We start from the raw sequence: 22,969 nt of genomic DNA, 5'->3' as shown, positions 1-22,969 counted from the left end.
CTCTCTTCCCGGATATCTTAGGTTTATCTCCATCCTTTTAACCTTGGGCGAGGTTTTCGCTCGGACCATCAAGTCAATGGCAGATTATCACGGCTACAACTACAACTCTATCTGGATTTCTAGTTTGCCAGCCGAACGGGTCATTTGACTGAGTGCGCCTTTTTGTCCTGAAAATCAACGTCTTGCTTGGAATTAATCGCAACACGCCTACAATAGCCTGTCTCCTTGACATAATTAAGGATTTGATACCGTATGTTAATATCTATTTGTTTATAAATTAAACAACATTCATCACTTCCATTCCTACTTCTGCAAACTTATCATAAGCCTTCTAGAAGGGTAACAATCCCAAGTACAAGTTCAGCAGCAACTTTTCTCTCCTAACAGATATCAAGGCGGAATCCCACAAGATTCAATCCTCTGCGTAACCCTTTTCCCATTTTTCATTGTGGATATCTTGAAATCGGCTCTCACATCCAACCCAATCGAAATCTTCCAATATGCCAATGATCTCAGTATTAACACCACCGGAGTTCGTTTGAATTTTTATTTCGGCAAGCTCTCTTTACTGAAAAAAATTTCAAACAGTCGTCTTAATAGAAAGGTGAAGATGATCGAAAATACTATCTTTAAGAATCCATACATCTTCCAAACGCACAGTGAGCAAAGTTATCTACCTTACCGTCACTATAAACGCAAGCTTATTCAACATTTCTCATTTCGATAAGGCTCTAAACCGTGCAAATGACTCTTTCAGATTACTGGATTCTGTACACCACATTAATGAGCCCACTGCGCTAAAAGTCGAGTGCTATAAGAAGTTAATCCGACCTATTATGATTTTAGGTTTCGTCTTCTGGACCGATACCACTTTTTAGCAAATGGAAAAAGGCTGCGTTTCAAGGAAAGAGAGATCTATCATATTCGAAAATGAAGATGATATGGAGCCAATATCCAAAAGTTAAGCAGCAAAGACGGCGTTACGGTTTCGTATCAGGGCAGATGCAACTGATCACACGGTTCCTCTTTCACGTCGTATTTTGCGAATTATTTAAAAGAGCGTATAATATCTACAAACCGCTTCAGTCAACCTGCTGTCAGAGCAGAGGTGAGGTAGGACCTGATGAATTTCCTCTGCCCTGGCACGAAAACGTAAAGTCGTCTTCGCTGCTTAACTTTTGAAAACTTGGGAGCTAAGCCCGAAACGAGGGGTTCGTGGACTAAAAAAAGATAGAGTAAGTTGTTCTCCATTTGGTCCGGTCTAACATCAAGTGGGTGCGAGCTCCCCAACCAGATCCTCTACGAAACCTCCAAAACATCACGTATCGATGCCGTTCTGGCCGCATATACGGTGAAATTCAACTAGGTGCCAATTCTCCTAAACATCTTTTTAAAAATATTTTGTACGATTATGTCAACTTTCAAAGCACTTTCCAGTAAGGCTTTTGGTCTTCATTTGTGTTTTCTAAGATTTCAGGTGTAACCAAATCGGTATATTTTTTCCTTGTAATTATCGTACCTCTTCCCTTACTTGCAACTGGGGGCAGGGTCGGGATTCTCTTTTTAGACAAGGTGACTTCTTTTTTGCTAGCACACGATTAAAAAAATAAACAGTCATCCATCTCCTTATCCGTTATATCAACATGCCAAGTCTGCTTTGTGCTTTGTGCCTGGTCAACAGTGCAGCCGAAAACACGTGCCGCAACATCACCTGCATAACCGAAGATGCGCGAATCTTCTGGCGTGCTGAGACTAGGCAGAATATATTGAAAGACGTTCCAGAGATCCGACCGTAGGATGAATCCCTGTGATAACGTGATCTCTATCTTCCTTTGGCCATTCAGTGCCTCATAAAGCAGGGAGTAGTATCTCAGGTAATCCCTCAATATCCACAAAAAAGTTTCTAGTGTGCCTAAAACATCTCACAATCTTACGGAACTGAAAGCATTTTTACGGAACTGAAAGCATTTTTGCTCTGAGGAGCGCCCACCGAGATAGTGCAGCATGTACCACTTCGGCTCTTGTCGGCTGTTCCAAGTACGTAGGCTAGTCGATATGCAAACGACAGGGCCTCCTTTGCCTTTACTAATCAATGTTCGCTTTACCATTTTCCAAGAGCAAGGAAAAATGCCCCTTTTAGGCAAGCACTGCATGTGCTGAGTAGTAGGACCGGCCAATGGTGGTTAATGTGTCGCTTTCGGGATATCTTCGAGTTCTAGAGCCTTCTTATTTTTCATGGCGAGGATTGCCTTTTCAAGCTCTTCAATGATGAAAAGTGATTAACTGTTGGTGCTTTGGCATCAAAACGAATAATAGGTAGGGAGTAGGTGAGCATAAAGTGAATAAGGTTTCCGCAGAAATGTTCTTCAGTGCGGTTTAGTCTGCTCCATGAGCTTGGATGTACTCACCGTCGCATCATTCAACCTTCAGAGCGCTGATTTGACACACGTCGGGAGATACCTTTGACCACTTCAAACACTATGTATTGATAATCGCTTACCGAGAAGTGTTCTGGCCACCTTTCATCGACAGCACTAGTGATCCCGATATAAACATTATGTTGGGAATGCTTCCTTCGGGGCCTGACGTGTATCCGGTATTTAAATCTAAGAAATCCATCTCCGTTGCCATTTTTAGAATTGTTTTCCTATGGAGTCTGGATGAGGCATGCCCTATTCAAGTTCTCTGGTATTAAAGCCCCCACAACCACAATCCGCTCTTTCGTGCTCAAGATAGCTACCTACCAAGTATCAAGTCTGCAGCGAAAGTCCAATATTATCTCATTTGGTGTTAGATGGACGCTGAAAAACGTTATCCCTAAATACCGAATTCAGAAAAGCCATCTCCGCAGCCTTGGATGAGAGAGGCGCCTCGAACACAGATGGCAGCGATATCTGAGGAGTCAAGATGCCATAAGGCTGTTTTCTTCTTCCAGTATTTTTCGCTGATTAGCACTAATTAGGACATTTTTACCTCCACGGCAAATTGTGCTAGCAATTCGCGACTGATTGCATTCTGATGCATGTTGATTTGTAACATAAGAATCATGCTACCCATGTCATAGCTCTTTCCAGGACTGCACCACGAGCGCGTAGTATGTACATCGATGTCACTGTCCTCTGACTTGCCTAGCTACATCTACGACATGCTGCAAACGTTGTCAGATTTAGGTTTTACAGATGGTCTATAGTCTAAACACATGCAACCATTGGTGGGAACTACTTCTATTTGTATCTTATCTTATCTTATCTGGGTAGAATTCCAGTCAATTCTCATTTTCCCATTAAGAAATTTTCTGGCACATTATTTCGCAACTTCCATCACAGCGAGTTTTTGGCCTCGAGAATTCGCACTGGTTATACCTACCCGCTCATTGGTTATCTCTTAACGTTTACACTTGAATCCAGATCTTGGATTTAAGGGGGTCATCCCGTGTGTCGTATTCGCGGAATCGAATTTTTTTCTTTGCATAATTGATGCCAAAGTGATGCCACTCTAGATATAGTGTAGAATATATGGGCAACGTGATTTTTTGATATTCGGAATCTTTTGGAAGTTATAGTGTTAAACATGTGATAAGTCACATGCCAGATTTATGTCGATCGCCGTATAAAGCTCGTATTTATCGATCCGAATGACGTTCGAATGACTTCGCTAAAAGGACAACAATTGAAGCCAAGGCTGCACATGTGTTTCTTCAAGAAACCTAAGGTTTATGGACTACGTATAGCAGATTAATGACCAGTTTGGATTTTATGGCTAAATATCACATTCTACTTTTTAAATGCGTTTTTCTCGAAACGGCATATTGAAAATCTGCATGCCACCATAACCCAAATTCTATCCAACGAAATTCTTTGAAATTTTCACGACTTTTTCAGAACATATTTCTACGGTCCTCAAACTAGGATAATTGCGATTGATTCAGTAGTTTTTGTTTTATTCATTGAAGAAACCGTGAAAAAACACCAAAATTCAAAAAAAAAGTTTAACAAGGCACCAAAAATTTAGTTTTCAATATTTTTTAATAATCCTAGTTTGCGGACTGTAGTTAAGTCTGTACGTTAAAATGCCGTTTACTTTTTTCTTTAAGATGATTACAGCGCCCTCTAGCGTGGCAGCAGAAAAACACCTTTTTTTTGAGATGGGTGTATAAATTGCTCTGTATTTCAATAACCAACTGCGATCGGGGTGGAAAAATTAAAAATTATTATGCACACTTAAGATATTGATAAATCTTTGGTGAAAAATTCATATTTGTATCTTTCCAGTTCTTCACAAAAAATTTCTAAAACAAGTCGGAATACCGGAAGCTCGCGCTTCGGGTATAAAGGTTTTGTGTTCATCTTATCTAAGAAATTTCAACGCACATTTTTCTATCCGTATACAGCTACAAAACTACGAGACATACGTACATATTACAGCCGTAGATGTTACGTTCACCCTAAACAAACAAACTGCCTATTTTCGAATACTGTACACATATAGGCACGTATATAGATTGATCGTACCCATATTTCCGATTTACTTCTTATATCTATCTGAATTAGGCACTACCCGCAAAGTCCATTAGCACGCATATACTATATACCTACATACACACATGTCCCGTTGGAATAATTGATATTCATATACAAATGATTAAAAAACTAAAATAAAATAATTCTTTTCCACCCAATTCATAGGAACTTACTTCGTTGTGGTATTGACGAATTGATGATAACGTCATGCAGGTTGTAGAGGGCACGGAATTCACAAAAAATTGTAAAGTTTTACCCCCTATAACTTTGTTAATAATAGTTCAATTTTCTTCAAACTTCACCAAATTGTGCATTGTGTTCTTCGTTATACGCGTGCCAAATTTTGTACTTCTGGGATGAACATAAGGGGGATGCCGGGTAAATTTCCAAAATGTGGAAATATACTATTATTAACTTTATTTGTGCAGGTATCGGAACCGGATATATTTTGAGGCCTAGATTTCGTAGAGATGCACTACTGCGATTTTTTTCAGATTTTTTGACTGCATAGGTTCTGATAACGAGACCTGTTACACTTTTTGATAGTCATATTTTGAGCCCTCACTCCCCTATGTTTCACCCAATATCAAATATTGAACCAGTTTCGAAAAGTACTAATTGAGACCTTTCATTTGATATGCCTCCTTTCACATGTATGGGGAGCCCCCCCTTAAACTTAACACAAAACCTTAAAAACGACCTTCAGACGAGATGACCCCCTTAAAAAAACATCAAGTTCTAAACTAGAAACTAGAGCCGTTTTCCGATCCTTGATCGCCTCAACGAAGATTCTCCCTGCTTCCCTGATAATAACTTTACTGTTCATAGGTCGTTATGATATTGTATTAACGAAAGAAAGTATCAGCATTGACAGGTAAATTTGTACTAATTCAGATAATTAAAGTTTCGAATCTAATTGAAAATGACTAGCCAGGAATTTCCCAGTTTCTTGGAATGTCCTTATTTTTCTAACTATCTCGGAAGCAGATACAATTCAATTTTTACATTCACGGAACGTTACATTTCATTGTTTTTCATTCGTGAATATTGCATCTGATGTAAATGTTGCATGCGCACACATTTTCCGATATGGTCTCCTTACACCTGTCGGACATTTCGCTGCATAATTTAGTCAGAAATGACGTCTGAGATCTGAGCCGAGCGTACTTTACTAATCCCCAAGCGTAGCGTACTCGTAACTCTGAAGATTCTGTTCAGTATTGAGCGATTAGTCGGGAACTATACAAGTCTAGGTATGTATTGTACTTGTTTCGTATGTTGGCCTGTACACACCACCTCGACTTCTTTTCTTTTTCTTATGGACGGACATATGCTCCTTCTAAGACAAAATGACGGAAGAACTCGCAATGGCCAATTTGTTTGTTCAGCGGATAGGCACGCTGACCACATGTGCAAGATGTTCACGAGCCTCCTCGCAGCTTGCCTGGTCGCCGTCCATTTTTCGTCATCCTTCAGCAATTAAAAGGCATCATTTAAAAATCACCATCGTAATTTCGATTCGTTCGGGGCAAGTCAGATTTCAGTTGTGCTTGATTGCCTAATGGAAATCCAATGAATGTTGTTTGCGTTCATGGTTCCGAGTTTTTCAGGATCAGGTTTACTTATTAATGAAGTTACTGTATCTAATAAGGGAAAGGAAATTTGTAGGATTTATTTGGAAATTTTAGTATTTATAAAGCTTTTAACGATTTTTGATGAGTATAGATCTGGTGCTTTATCTCACACCTAGAGTAAATAAGGAAATAAGCCCGTCCTTGGTCAGAGAAAAGGTGTTTATTCCTAGCTATATCTTCGTTCAAAAATGTGCGAATTATGATATACGAGTAAATCGAAAATTTAATCTAATGGAATTGATTTTCAATTTGGGAAAAACCGCGACCCCTTTTGGCATCAGAGTCATTTTTAAGGTTTTGTGTGAAACAAAACCTTATTAGAATCGAGACGGTGTCTGTCTGTCCGTCTGTCCGTCTGTCTGTCTGTCTGTCTGTCTGTCTGTCTGTCTGTCACACCCGATTTATTCGGAAACGGCTGGACCGATTGTCACGAAAATTGGTGAGAGTATGTAATCTGGTGTTCCCTTTACATGCAATAAGTGGCGCCATCTTGTGTTAAGTTTAAGGGGGGCTCCCCATACATGTGAATGGAGGGTGCAAATTTTTTTTTCACAGAATGTAGCCATGTGGGATATCAAATGAAAGGTCTCAATTAGTACTTTTCGAAACTGGTGCAATATTTGATATTGGGTGAAACATGGAGGAGTGAGCGCTCAAAATATGACCCCCAAAAAGTGTAACAGGTCTCGTTCTCAGAACCTATACAACCGAAAAATCTGAAAAAAATCACAGTAGCGCATCTCTACGAAATCTAGGCCTCAAAATATATCCGGTTCCGACATCTGCACAAATAAAGTTAATAATAGGATATTTCCACATTTTAGAAATTTACCCGGCACCCCCCTTATGTTCATCCTAGAAGTACAAAATTTGGCATGCGTGGAATGAAGAACATAATGCACAATTTGGTCAAGTTTGAAGAAAATCCAATTATTATTAACAAAGTTATAGGAGGTGAAACTTTACAATTTTTTGTGAATTTCGTTGCACTCTACAACCTCCATGACGTCATCATCACATATCAATTCGTCAATACCACAACGAAATGAGTTCTTATGAATTGGGTCGCAGAGAATTATTTTGTTTTAGTTTTTTTAGTTATTTGCCAGCCAGACATGTGTGCATGTAGGTATATAATATATGCGTGCTAATGAACTTTGCGGGTAGTGCCTAATTCAAATAGATATATACATCGGAAATATGGGTACGATCAATTTATATACGTGCATATATGTGTACAGTATTCGGAAATAGGTAGTTTGTTTGTTTAGGGTGAGCGTAATATCTATGGCTGTAATATGTACGTATGTCTCGTAGTTTGGCAAAATATGAAGGATTATGTTGGATTTGTAGCTATATACGGATAGAAAAATGTGCTTTGAAATTTCTTACATAAGATGAACATAAAACCTTTATATCCGAAGCGCGAGCTTCCGGTATTCCGACTTGTTTTAGTTCATGATGAAAACTGTGGGCTGCGGTTACTCTCCTGTCCAGAAGTCTAGTGGAAATGCCATTCATGTTAAAGAGTTTTATGAGTATACATAAATGCCAAGACTTGGTCAAATATATTTTAAATAATGGAAGTAATGGTAGGGAAAAGTTTGATTAAGGAAATACATAACTTGTTCCCGAAATATAGTATGTCATCTGCAAAATAAAATAATCAAAGGGAAACGATTATTGACTTGCAAATTGCTGTTGTGTTCTCGGGGATATTTTGCAGTGTATGCAGGGTGGTAGTTTATAAAGGTTCCTTTGAAATGTGTTTTGCCGTAGTGGTAGTCATGTCTAAAAGAGTACTCTGTAGCTGGAGAAGAAAAGGGGGGGCCAAAAAGGGGAGACGCCATCGAATTCGAGGTTGGAAAAAGCGCCACGAGAAAAGGTGGCAAACTCTGAAAAAAAGGTGATGACGGAAAACGAAAGCTGCCACCGTCGTCCAACGAAACATCTCTATGGAAGTAAAAAATGGCATAATGGAGATGGAAGGCAGCCGAAAAGGAACTGAGGAAAAAACCCATCGCTAGCGCAGCCACTAGCTACACAAAACGCGGTGTCCTTTACCCGTCAGAGGGGGAACAAACAATTGATAAAATGAGACGAGGGAAAACAGCGTGAATCTGCTGCCAAAAGGGTAGTAAGCAGGGCGCGGGGGTGGTAATCAAAGAGACCAAGAGAAAGAGAAGTTGGAAACCACCGTCAGAGGCTATTTTCATGGGCTGACCTTATACCATTCGTATTTCATCAGTCTACTATAGGCCAATGCACGAAAAATGGACTGATGAAAAACTCACTGAGCGACGTGTTTGGTATAAACATTTTTGTTGCATGCTTTTAAAGATCCGGATCATTCGGAAGTCATGTTTCGATTGAGAACATAGTGGCAACTGCACTACACCTGTCAGACTGACATACTTTCTTTAAAAAATTTAAAAATATTCATTAGTCTATCATTCACTGCCAAACAATGTTCTAGACGATCAGTTTGCCAAAATTTTGTCATTCTGACTGACGCCAGACTCATGCAACGCTGATCATGTAAGGTCAGCCATAAAGTTGTACGAATGGAGCACTTTCGCGAAAGTTTTTCGAGAACTCTGCAACAACGCCAAATGTGAAGGCACTGGGGTAGATGTTAAATCTATCTAGCAGACTCGAACCGGTGATATATTTGTTGAGCTGGGTTCGAAGACTGTGAGACAGAATCCATGTGCTTTCTTGAAATAATAATTTGGATTATCTCACGAGCATGGAACATATTATGAGTAGATCCTACAGTGAGAGATTGCGAGGTCTGCGCTGATAAGCACCTGGTGTCAACGACGAGCTTGCCGTCCTCTGAATATGTTGAACAGAGCCGAGAACCTACATAAGAAACTCAAGCCAAACCTGAATGATGCAATAAATACACTGGGAGACTCCTCACCAAAACAACATGGTTTTAGAACCTTCAATTCTGCGAGATGGTGCCAAATGTTTGAGACGCAGGAAAACTTTTTCAATACTGTAGGCTACCTTTTGCAGGTATTGAGAGACTATTTCAAGGATCCATGGTTCTTTGGAACTCTTTATATATAGTTTGCTGCGACCCTATATACCTGATGAATTGCACCTGGTTGGATACGTGGATGATATTGCGGCACTAGTTACCGCATGCACGGTTGAGCAAGCTCAGCGCACACTGGGAATGTTAATGCGGCAAGTAAGCAGATGGATAACTGGACGTGGTTCTCCCTAGCTCTGGAGAAGACCGGAGTTGTTGTGATGACCAAGGAGAAGGTTCCCACAGTTCTCCCTATTCAGATTGATGAATCCTCGGCATCAAGATAACCACGAAGATGAGCTTCTTCGAAATGGAAATGTCATTCGAAATTTGTTTTTGTAAGCAAGTGAGAAGTGAGATGTCCATCACCTTTCGATCGAAGATCGTCAAGTGCCTCCAGACACCATAATTGAAGCCATGCTGTAGAGTGAGGACAAGGAATAGAGTACAGTACGTTGCATTCAAGACATTCTTAAGGCAAAGGGTGGAATAGGCCTGGTCTGAGGTAATGTCTCAAACGGTTCCGGGTTAGTGTTCTTGACGCGGGGTGTTTTAGCCGGTAGTCTGCCTGAGAGAGGAGTCCGGTATTTTGTGCGTAAATGCACTTCTCTCCCTCCCCAGAAAGGAAAAATGTATGGCCTATTCTTAAGATAGTTTTATCAGAAGTTTCCCTTACGCTTTGTTAACTAATTTAATCTGGTTGGTCAGAGCCGAACTTGGCATATACCTTTAATTTGGATAACATCCCCTGTTTCTAAAGTTTTATAAAAAAAAACCAACTCTTATTAAAATCGGTTTACTGTGTGTCTGTCTGTCTGTCAGTCTATCTGTCTGTTTCTTTGTCCGTTACACGCATTTTTCTCGGGGACGGTTGTAGCGATTGACAGAAAATGTTGTAGAAAGGTGGGAACTGTGAACGCTCCCGCACACAGTGAGTTACATTCTTTTACGTCCAAAGGGGGTGTAATTTTTATTTCACCAACTATAGTCATATGGGGTATCAAATTAAAGGTCTCGACTAGTACTCTCTGACATTTGTTGAAAAGGTGGTGAGTGCGGGGGGTCGAAAGTGACCAACTTTTTAATGACCCTGTTCTCAGACACTACCCCACTGAAAAATTTGAAAAAAATCAAGAGGCTGCTACTATATGCCTAGGCTCCGAAATACCCCACTACCGGTATCCTTTCAAATAAAGTTAATAATAGTATGGTATATTACTATGATTTTTAGTAATTGACTGCAAAACCTCCTTTAGGTTCATTCTAGTAGTGTAGTCTATAACATAGAGCATGATCCTACCAAGTTTGGTGAAAATCACATTATTACTAACAAAGTTATAATAGGTCAAAGTTGTCACTTCTTTGCAAATTCAAGATTATGAACGTCAATATCACATGAAAGTGGACACTCTCACATAATATATGCATATATTACGTGCTACGTAGTAATGGGGCAAATGCACACTCATATGTCTTTATAAAAGAAATACACAAAACCTTTCATACCTGAAAGGTCCAGATTTCGGGTTGCCGACTTGTTTTTGTATTATATCATAGCTCCACTACTCTAATTTAGCTCATTTTCCGTGCATTCTTTCCACCTAAGGAAATCATTTTCTTTAAGACTTTCTTCTTTTTTCTGTAGTAAAACACAAATATATCGGCTTTACAACTTCTTGTATGACAGCCATTCTATTTGAACTACAAAATCTAAGAATTTGATTGACATTTTGCATGCCATACGCTGTAGTGATTATTGCGACGAGTTCGTTTTTTGCTTTTGGTATTTTGAACGTCTAGTGTCGTCCTTTGGTTCACTAATGTTGTTTTTCGTCGACCTCTGCTTTCGTCTCTCGATTCCTGGTGAAGTAATTTCAGAATTATGTTGATTAAGATTTGAAGCACCTACAAGGTTCTTGATTTTTAGACTTGAATAAATCAACTCTTGTTTTAGTCACTTCTGTTTATATTTCCAGGTTTCAGGATGCCCTCCGATTTCCACGTTCCAATACCACTGACGATATAACCTCTTTTTTAATAGATCTTGAAGTTTCTAGGGTTAATATTTTTCTTACTTGTGTTGATTGACCCTTTTCACTTGGTGGATGCTTCTTTGTTGTATGTCTATTTTGTGGTTGCCACAAATCTCTACGTGGGGCATATCGCCTCAGTACTACCTATGTGTCATCGCCGTTAATTGTTGGTAGTGTACTCTAATTGTAGGAACCTGAGGAGATGCCAGCCTGATCCCTGGCGATCAGATTTACGAAGTGTTCTTTAAGGATTTTTTCCAATATCTTTGCGACAGCAGGAAGCAAGCAGTTACCTCTCCAATTATGTGGATTCTTAACGACCATCAAAGGGGATGAGGAGTCTGTCATTGACGTCGCTCATAGTGCAGTAACGGTTATCTGCAAATTAGTTTCCAATGTAGTATACGGTAGTGAAGTCATTATTATATGCGGCAGCTTCTCCTTTTCTGAGCAGACCAAAGGTGGAATTTCTTTTATTAATTTATAGGCTATCCTACACTTTTCGTACTTTATCACGGTAATTGACTTCCTCCGCGTTACACCAACCTTGGCTTGCAATAATTAACAGATCCCGTCACTAAACTTTCGCAGTCAGGCAGGATTTTTTTTGACGTTTTGGGACGCGGCTGACAACTTCATTCGCGCTAAAAGCAAAGCAATCTTTTTGATGGTGTGTGAGTTTTTTCAAAATTTGTATGTTGCGAAACCGATGTTCTGCTCTTCCAGCAGCAGACGCAGCTGTTCGCTAGAAATTGAATAATTTCGGAAGGGCGTACTGGACACTTCCGCTAGTGCATATTTATTGTTGTTGGCTTTGTTGATTTATTAACCTGGCAGAAATTTGGCCAATATTTAGACGTTTGATGGTATTGCTCGTTGATTTAGAGCTAATTTCACCGTCCTCTTAGATTATCTTGAACTTAAAGCAGATCCACTCTCACTATTGGATTTTCTAAATGTATTGAGCACTCTCGCTAGTGAATTTTCTGAATGTATTGAGCACTCTCGATAGTGCATTTTTTAAGGTTTTGTGTAAAATAAAACCTTATCAAAATCGATTCAATGTCTATCTGGCTGTCTGTCTGTCTGTCAGTCCGTCATACTCACTTTTCTCCAAAACGGCTAAACCGATCCGAACGAAATTTGGTGAACAGATGGGAACTATGAAATCCCACGCATACAGCGAGTGGCATAAATTTAGGATATGGTCGTGTAGGGTATCAAATGATTTGTACTTTTCGAAACTGACATTAGTTTTGGCGTGAATTGCAAAGTGCGTGAGTAAGGAGTCAAAATGTACGCACTTAAAGTGAGACAGGACTCATTTTCGGAAACTACCCAACCTAAAAGTCCGAAAAAGTCAAGGTGGTGAGCTTAGATGAAGTCTAGGCCTCAAGATATGTCCCATTCCGATATCTACTCAAATAAATTTACTAATGGTATATTACTAACTTTTAGAAATTTACTGAAAAACCCGCCTTAAATTCATCCTAAGACTTCCGAATTTTGTACCAGCATAGATAAAATTTCGTATCCACGTGCAAAATTTCATGGAAATCTGGCCATTAATGCCAAAGTTATAGCAGTTTAAACTTAGCAATTTCGCGCGAATTAACTGCTTCCAAAGCCATGCAAATAAGAGGCTTACGTCATAATTAACGAGAATAATTGACATTTGCGTGAAATAGTAAAGTCGCATTTATGAAGAATCTACTTCTCTCCAGCCCTTTTTACGGTTTCGTGTAAAACGCTTATGTGAAATCTAAGCCTCGAGAGATATCCCATTCCTATATCTGATCAAATAAACTTACTAATAGTATATTACCAACTTTTAGAAATTGACTAAAAAACTTCCCTTAAGTTCATTCTAGGAGCACCGGTATAGAGGGCTGTATCGTGCATACGCATGTCAAGTTTCATGACAATCCAACTATTAGTGTCAAAGTTATAGCAGTTCAAGCTTATCAATTTCCTGCGAATTAACAGCAAGGTGTTGTGTAAAATAAAACCTTATTAAAATCAGTTTACTGCCTGTCTGTCCGTCACACGCATTTTTCTCGGAGACTGTGGCCGCGATTGACATCAAATTTGATGGAAAGGTGGGAACTGTGAACGCTCACGCATACAGTGAGTAATATCCTTTTAAATCTGAAAACAATTAAGTGGCTACCACTATATGGTAGCTAGGCTCCGAAATACCTCCCCTACCGATATCCCTTCAAATAAAGTTAATGATAGTATATTACTGTAATTCTCAGTAATTAGCTACAGGACCCCAGCACCACGAAATTGGATCCATGTAGGCTATAATATAGAGCTTGATCCTACGAAGTTTGATAGAAATCGCACCATTACTAATAAAGTTATAATAGGTCAAAATTGTCACTTCTTTGGGAATTCAAGATTTTGAATGTCAATATCATCCGAAAGTATATATTCTAACATAATATATGCGTATATTACGTGTTACGTACTAATGGGACAAATTCACACTCAAATGTTTTTATAAAAGAAATACATAAAACCTTTCATACCTGAAGCGCCCAGCTTCCGACTTATTTTATATTTGATGTAGGTTATATACTTAGCATTAGCTAGGGGGTGTGAAGCGTATGAGGTTTTCATCAAATGATTTAATTAAATCGCTTTCTAAAAACTAGAGGGCAATGGAATTTTTTACTACGTGAGACGGAGCTGTCATGCGCTCGTCGCTTCTCACATCTTTTTCTTTTTCTTCAGCCTTTGCCCCGTTCACAAGCTCGTCGTGATCGGTTTCGCAGTTTTATTTTATCAAATGCCTGATCTGAATGTCGCGAGGCTTTAAAATGTCCATCCAGCATATTAAGCCACCGTTGTTTCGGCGGGCCTGTTGGTTGCTTACCATTGACTTCGATGTTCAGACCAATATTGGCAAGTGGATTCTCGTTAGCGCGAATTACGCGAAAACGCCTCACTGGCAGTTTTTTCACGATCGGTGCAGCCCCATATCGATAGCGGATATCCTCATTTCGGCTGTGATCAAAACGTGTCACGCCACTAGTCCAACGCAACATCTTCGTCCCCATTACCGCAATTTTATAGTCGGCCAACACTCAGAACCATAGAGAGCGACAGATAGACGACTTCGTGGTAAATTTTAGATTTGGAACGTTCGTTGATACGTCTATCACAAAGAACACCAGTTGTCGAACGCCATTTCATCCAGGTTGCATTAATGCGTGAATCAATTTCATTTCGCAGTTCTCCATTCTGGGTAGGTTACGGCCATTGACAGAACTGAGCGATTTAATTATCTCGAGGCAATGCTAGCAGCTAATGGAGAACTGCGGTATTCTCCTCACAAAGGGAAACACAAAACCTTTTATATCTGAAGAGTCAAGCTTCCGGTTTCCCGACTTGTTTTCTCCTGGAGACAGTCCAGGTTTCTTATCTCAACTAATAATACTCTTAATATTACAATCTTTACATCCGAAATGCTTCTTTTCTAAAGCAGACCTTACGAGAGAGGGAGAGAAATGGGTAATACTCTTGGTTTCGAAGTTTCCGGGGGAACTTGGAATAGAGGATTTACTGAAATAAAGGAATTATAAGTGGGTCCGCGTAATTTTTACCCTGGTCCCGGACTGTTTTGGATGAATAACGCCTATCAAATTTCTGTAATTTCAGTATCTACAGCCTATGATGAATAACGAATTCGTTCAACAAAAACAAAATAGCAATAAAGTTATTCAGGAACCCGGAATAATCTGTATTAATTTGCCCTTTGAAGTGTTTTTGACGCTGCAAATGGGATATCCTTAAATCTCGACGGGACGATATGTGGGGATAGAATGCAAATCCTCTATATTTCGAGGTTCTATTAAATTTGAATGAGTTTGCAATGTCACTACTATTTGGCACTTTTTTGGCCGCTTTGGCTTCGACTTTCTTTACGGATTCTGCGCCAAAGGAGACATGAGGTTTGACAAATCCTTAGATACAGCGACTCATCAAACGTTAGCTATGAAATTCACCTTACTGCATGGTTACGTATCAGATAATACAATTTTCTGAAGAATTCACTATATATGGGATTGTAATCTGATATGCGTGTATGTGGAGGCCCAATTCGGTGGTAACTACACAGATAATATACGAATGTGTTCAAATCCGTGTCAACTGAAAGCTTCTCCTCAAGATTCAGTTGTTTTTCGTGGAATACTACTCCTTTCCTTCCATTGCTTCTTCCTCGTTAAGCTTCAGTTTTATAGTTTTTGTTTCATATTCTGATTGTTTCCCGTGTCGGGAAGAAGGTGCTATGTACTCCGGTAAAAGTGTGAATAACAGCAGGCACTGGCCGAAAGGTAGCGTGTTGGGAGTCACGAATGAAAAATAATAAAATCAAATCTCGATTTTCCGATCTTGTTTCAAAATTTTCTGGCTCGTCGCAGCCACACTTGCGCACATCTCCGAGTTATTCTATTAGTCATTGGAACACGGAGGAGTCACGTTATATACCACGGGTATGTACCCCAGGAGTACATGCTCTGCATGCTATGTATCTGTGTACTTTAGCTTTTCAAGAATTTTCCTGTTATATAAGGTGTGTTTCCACTAGCGGCGGAAAATACGCCACGATCAACATTTTTTTTTCCTCGCCGCGATTCGACTATCCAATGGCATCATCACATCATCCCCGCACACAGATGCACTCACACATCCACACCCAAAAAATTTGAATCTGAGAAAAGTCCTCCTCGCATGTTCGCGACGGCGGTATTGGAATGGACTTCTTCTCTGTTCTTAATTTAGCACAAATGGGTACAGGCGAGAAAATCAGAAAATCAGTCGAAAAGTACCCCTCTCTATATGTAAAAGTCGGCATACAGGGTTTTTTTTAGAAAATTCAAAAATATAACACTAAAACTAAACGTTATTACTTATAAACATAAATAAAAGGATAATTTTGGATCGCGCCCGCGAACGAGAGAACGTGTGTGTTCTAAAAAAGGATTCGATATTCAAAAAATAGATTTCAAGTGTGATTATTTTCTGATAAAAAATTTCTCGGGTCGTTGGTCGTTGTTGTTGCAATTTCGAATAGACACCACTATGTGAATTTTGGAACCCGCCCTCCACCTCAGGCCGGCACGTTTTTAAACTTTTCTATTTCGTTTCCACTGAAAAAATCCAATTTTCAAAGAACCGGGGGAGGAAAACTCAAAAGTGAACTATGAAGCCGCAATCCACGCTTCAGGATGACAAAGGTACGTAGAGGCAACCTCTTTAACTTTTCTCCAACCCCCCAAGTAACTCAGCAAAAAAAAATCAGGAAAAGCAACCCGTTACTAGTGGAACTACTGACAACTTGCTCGGGGGTTGTTTTCACGCCTCCCCTAATTATTGAGCTTCGAAAGAACCGAAAGATGTGAACTGAACTGAACACTGAAGAACGCGCGAGTGCGGGTAATAAGTTCTTCTAGTGTTTAAAAACGGGCACCAGCAATAGCGGCAGCAGCCCGAGAACCAAAGGAATAAATAGAACCTCTGCTTCCATTCGAGTATCCTAAACTTAGAATTATTTCGATTTTAATTTAGAAATTTTATTTTTATGGCATCAAAAATATCAATTCGTAAACGCAAAACGTATTTATAGAGAGCTCGCGGGGAGGCAAATGGATATTTTCTATTTTCGATTTTTTGACTGATAGTTCTTCTTATTATCTTTTTTTTTGTTTTATCTAAACGTATTCTAGGTACGTTCGGTGTAAATTCTTGTATACTCTTCGGATAATTTTAGCTTTGCTGCATGGGGAGTCCGGGATTGGGTTGAAATTGGTCCACCTGCCGGTCCATTGTCGTGCTGTACTCAGTCAAAGCGGAACTGCGGTCATCCCCGACCACGACACTTGCCCTGTTTATTTGATTTCATCGGCCCCTCTCTGTTACGCGATAGCGCGAGGACATTAGCGCGGAATGTCGTTAAAAAATGAGTCAAGGATTATTGGATTCTGAATTCCAGGGTTACTTGCTTGGAAATATTTTTCTGGCCAATAAAAATTAATAGAATATAATCCCAGCACGATACAACCGCATGGTCATTTCGGTAAAACGTGTTAATACTTTGGGGGTGACTCATTTCATGAACCGATTTTTCTCTGCGTTTTCCTATAATCCAGAATTTCAAACAAACAATGACATTTTGTTTTGAATATTTTTTAGCTTAAATGTGTCTATTAAGTTTTGTGGGCGCTGAGTGATGGTAATTATCTTTTGGTGGAAGGTCAAGCTTCGCCGTCATTGAAAGATATTTACTCCACGTGTTATGAAACAAAGATATTTTTTACCACCTTAGTCCTGAAGTATGTCAACTACGGGGAGTACGCTTGAGCACTTCCTTGAAGAAAACACAGTTTTAAAACTTGGGTTTTATAAAACACTCAAACACTTCCTGTTCTGTTTTTCTGTAAATTCTGAAATCGTCCATTTTTCTCGAAGGCTATCGTTCTTTGCTATCGTGCTATCGTGCCTTTGTCCCGTTCACAAGCGGAGTCGCCTCGTCGTAATCGGTTTCGCCATTTGCTTCTATCAAATGGCTGATCTTTTAAATCCCCATCCAGCGTATCAAGCCACCGTTCTTTCGGCCGGCGTTTTGGTCGCTTACCATCGACTTCGATGTTCAGACCAACCTTCTCGTTAGCGCGAGTTACGTGACCATACCATCGAAGACGCCTCTCTCGCAGTGTTTCTACGATCGGTGCAACCCCATATCGATCACGGATATTTTCATTTCGGATGTGATCAAAACGCGTGACACCACTAGTTCAACGCAACATCTTCGTCCCCGTTACCGTAAGACCCCCGTTCATTGCCTTTTATAGTCGGCCAACACTCAGAACCATATATAGCGACAGGACGGACGACTTTGCAGTAAATTTTAGATTCGAGACGTTCGTTGATACGTCCATCACAAAGAATACCAGTTCTGGAACGCCACTTCATCCAGATTGCATTATTGCGTCAAGCAATTTCATAACGCAGTTCTCCATTGGCTGATAGCATTGACCTGTGTTGCATGAGGCGATCATTCTATGATGTATCTAATGTTGGTTTGATTTTGCTTCTCGAGCAAGTAAGTCTAAAATTCGGGTGTCACGGGAGCTTGGTGGAAAAGTCATTCTTGAGATGATAGATGAGTTTGAATATTACAATGGTGAGCCTTTATGTTGGTACTATCTGCTGAAAACCAACCAGTTAGCTCTACTTTCTCGTTTCAACTAACAGACCAATTTAGGTAGGAATGACTTCTTTATTTGCGATGTTGCGACGGGGCAATTTGAACTCGCACCTTTTTCAGACATCGCTTCCCATTATTTCGATCAGCCGACCTCCGTATTTCGGTAATCGCTTCTGCATCTACTCCTTTCTATTCCCGCCCCTCTTGAAAGGATCTCAAATACAGAAAGTGATCAAAACTGTTTAGTTATTCTATGTGTATATCGCTCATTATGATATTTTATTGTTTAGGGAGATCTTTTCCTAATTTCCTTAATCCGATCCTTCCATTTAACTTCATCAGTTCTTGGAAAACTTCTGTTAATCGCGAAAGGATTTGACATTCGCACACTCTATAAGCTGAGGAAGCTTGACTCTCATCAAACAAGTTGATTTTATAGGACATGAGCTAAGATTTAAGAGTACACTCAAAGTATTCCCTGCTTGTCGTAAGAGGTGACTAAAAGGAATAGAAATTTGTGGACCTGCGAAGTTTTACTGCTACTAAAACGCTTCGCATAGGGACTGACCTCACAGGTAAGATCTTTCGCTATCGAAAACGGACTATGATTGGTTTTTGGCCAAGTCATAGCAGACGCAAATCCAGTGTCGGGTTGTTTCTTACGGCTACCGTAACACGGGCTCTCTTGTCCTTGGAGTAGGTGCCTGGTAGAAGATTTTGGTCAGGGTCAAGGAACAGCACAATTGTACAGTGCTATTCACCAACAAGGGTTGATGGGCAATTACACGCAGTCTAGAAGAGGCTTCTCAAAGGTGACATTCTGATTGTTTGATTGTCATAGGTGATCTGAATGCCATTGTGGGCTCTGCCAACATCTTGCTCTGAAATGTGATGGGAATAGGCGCTCTTCGCGACTGAAATTATAATGGTGGGAAGTTCATTCCTCATTGGTGATACATTGAAGCAAAGAGCTAAGGTCAGGTCTGACTCCCAAGTTCAACATCAACTGCTTGTATGTTCCAGCTGTGGTTGGATCGTGGGAGAGCTACCTTGCTGATCGAACGGTAGATATCCTGAGTAACCTGCTTGGGTCACCATCAAAGAATCTCTTTTCTTAGGTGCTACGCAAGTGATACCGAGATTTTCAGCGTAGTCTTCGCCGTGATAAAAGGGAATTCGTTATTGCACTGGTCCGGGAAGCATAAGATGTCGTAGAAATGATTTAAAAAGTGTATACTGCATCGTGAAAGTACTTGCATGTGGTCGCAGATCTTAACGGTCGATTGCTCATCCACGATCCATAAAGAGGTGGATGGATACGGACTGCTTTTCCAAACAGAAGTCGTCTTGGCCATCAACACACCTAAATGGAGTAAAACCTCTGGTCTTGACAGTCTCCACGCGCTTACTCATTGCCACACCTGCAGTTTCTGTACTTCTGCTACTTCGACTTGTACGGATATCCTGGGAATCCGAGACTTTTTCGAGAGAGTGGAAAGAAGGAATAATCTTTAAGAATCCTAAGAGGGCATCCGTTTTGAGAGTGACAATTGGAAGAACATCTGGTGTCGTAAAGATAATAGCTAAAATAATCTCAAAACGCATCAAAGGACACCTTGAAAGCTTGATTAACAGAAAGCGGGCTGGTTTCAGCTCTAGATCCTCAGTACACCAAGTTGAGATCTTAGCTTCACCTACTTTTTATTGATTTCAAGAAAGCTTTCAACAGTGTGAACAGAGAATTGGCATGCTTTACGCAGAAGGGGCATTCCGGAGAAATTAGTAGCTATTACTAGAGAAGATAAAGGCAAGACAAAATATATGGTCAGCACCGAAAGCCAACCAACCAATAACATCAAACCACACTGGTCAAACGGGAAGAATAAAGATAGGAGACTACAAGTTTGAGACCCTTGATAATTTCTCCTATCTAGGGTCGAAAATCACCACCGATAACAGCTACTTCGATGAAATCCGCGCAAGGTTGTTGGCAGCCAGCAGAGCCTATTTCAGCATGCAAAAACTATTTCGCTCAAAACTGTACAAGACAATGATCTTGCCAATCCTCATGTGTTCCTCGGAGACTTGGGTTCTTAGGAAGAAAAATTGCGAACTCTTGGCTGTGTTCGATAGAAGAATCCTCCGAAGAATTTTTGGCCCACTACATGAGGATGGACGATTCTGTACCCCATACCGTGACCATCAAGTTGTATATAAAATCAGGGTCAATAGGTTACAGTGGGCCGGCCACTTAATCCTTATGGATGAGAATGGTCCAGCCCGGAAAGTCTATAAAGGCAATATCTATGGTAGAAAAAGAAGACGATGCAGAACCTGCCTGAGATGGAACGATGGCGTAGGTCAGGACGTCAGTCAACTTTTAGGGATATCGAATTGGTGGACCTCGGCGCAAAACAGAGATGTCTGGAGTTCCTTATTAAGACAGGCCTGGGCCGGATACCGGTTGTTGCACCATTGATGATGACTAGAGGTGACATATGATGGCACAAAATATCATGTGCTACGCCAAGGTAAAATTTCGGAGTAATTTGAGGTCCAAAACGGAGTCCATCAGGGTTGTATTTTGTCGTCTATATTATTTCTCTTTGGTATCGGAGCGCTAGTCTGTCGTACGAAAGGTCGCGATTCAAATCTCAATGGTAGCAGTGTGATTTGCCATTTGTCATCACTAGATGTCGAATACCAGCCAACTCAGGTGTGAGTGAGTACCTGACTCAAATTAGGGTAATAAATACTGGCGAGCGCAATGCCGACCGTATTGTCTCCTATAGGGTATTGTAATCCTGTAGTGTAGCGTTACTGTCTTGAATGAAGTGCTTATTGTTGTTATCAGTGACGTTCTTCATACTGCCTTGATCGGAAAACGTGGAGGAATCTGAGTCAAATTACGTGGTATTTCTAGGAGACTTGTTCGCACTAATGAAGGAAACAAGTGGTTCCTGAAATATCAGTATTTTCAATACCAACAAATAAGACCAGCGAATCGAAAAAAAAACAAGTTTTAATTATTTCGAACGTGAAGGGGTTCAATGGACCATTTTTCCACAAAAAACTCGATTACGCTGAAAATATCTGTTTCCTCTTTCACCGGGTTATGGACTTTGGCAAAATGGCTCTGGATTTGAAATGACAGGTAAGTGGAGGCTCCGTCGGACTGAAGAAAAACACTAACACGACTAACATCACCAAACTGATTTGCATTAATGGGCAGAGCATCGACGGCTTCGATCAATTTTTGTGGTTCCTGCCAAAGTGGGTGACGGTGAAACCGAACTGGATGTCACTCGATGCATCAACAGCGCTAGATCCGCTTTCGTTTCCTTGTCTAAAATTTAGAAATGCAGTTATCTCAACAAAAAGATCAACTTTAGACTCTTTTGTGCTAATGTTCTTTTTGTGTTACTATCATATATACAGGGTGCGGCAGCATAACTTCCTTTTTTCAAAACTCATTGAACATTGTTTTGAAGATCAAATCTGTTAGGTGACGTCCCCCATTCTCCATACATTGCGTAAACCGATTTCTGGGGTTTGTCATGACTCTTGTTAGCGTAGCAGGTGTTATGTTGGCAATTTCTTCTTGGATGCTGGTCTTCAAATCTTGTAGGCTTCTTGGACTATTCACATAAACACGGGATTTCAAAAAACCCCGTAGAAAAAAATCACAAAGGGACAGATCGGGAGAGCGTGCCGGCCATTCCAAATCGCCTCTAAATTAGATAAGGCGCTCTGGAAAGTGTTCCCTCAAAACAGCCATCGATGCTCTTGAAGTGTGTGCTGTTGCACCGTCTTGTTGGAACCAAGTGTCCCCCAAATCCAAATTTTCTAGCCGTGGGAAAAAAAAATGTTCACATACCGGTCCGAATTCACTGTCACTGTAATCTCATTTTCCTCAAAAAACCAGGGACCAATAATTCCAGCTGAGGAAATTGCACACCACACTGTGACTTTGGGTGAATGCAAAGGCTTTTGGGCTTTTGGGCTTCATCGCTAAAAAAAACAATAGCACCCTCGGGAACGACATCAAGAAGAAGCTCACACGCGTTCATCCGAGAATTGAAGTCACGTTCTGAAAGTTCCTGCACTATCGCCATCTTATAGGGATGAAAATGAAGTTCATCACGAAGAATTCTTCTCACAGAACGATCGGATAGTCCAAGGGCAGATGCGTGTTTGCGCGCACAACGCCGTGGCGATCGCAACATTGACGCTCTCACTGCTTCAATGTTCTCAGGTGATCTAACGGGCCGAGGGACTCCAGTTCTTCCTTTTGTCGCACTTGCAGTTTGTCTGAATGTAGTGACCCATGTAACAATTGATTTGCGGTCTGGGACGTGAGCCAATGGCGCTAAATTAAAGCGATTCCGAAATGCACGCTGTGTTGCAATAACCGAACATCTGCTTGAAAAGTAAACCTCAACGGCAAAGGCACGCTCCTCACTATTCCAACGCATGATGGCGACTGAACCATGTCGGGACAAAACTTTACAGTATCCCCTCTT

At 40.5% G+C, this 22,969-nt stretch overlaps 1 protein-coding gene across 17 annotated transcripts in view; it reads left to right on the top strand.

Annotated features, from left to right (window-relative positions):
• Window positions 1-22,969, top strand: part of LOC119646894 (myocyte-specific enhancer factor 2) — a 204,751-nt gene that overhangs the window by 61,611 nt on the left and 120,171 nt on the right. For 3 of the 17 annotated variants that reach the window (XM_038047539.1, XM_038047535.1, XM_038047538.1), the window contains exon 1: window positions 16,044-16,476. The exons of the other annotated variants lie outside the window; for them this stretch is intronic. The gene's annotated coding sequence lies outside the window, so the exon portion shown is untranslated. Of the gene's footprint in view, window positions 1-16,043; window positions 16,477-22,969 lie in introns of those variants that run through there. 17 annotated transcript variants of the gene reach the window in all.

Source organism: Hermetia illucens, chromosome 1, assembly GCF_905115235.1.
Source record: "Hermetia illucens chromosome 1, iHerIll2.2.curated.20191125, whole genome shotgun sequence".
NCBI lineage: Eukaryota > Metazoa > Arthropoda > Insecta > Diptera > Stratiomyidae > Hermetia > Hermetia illucens.
This window is presented reverse-complemented; position numbering and strand designations above follow the sequence as displayed.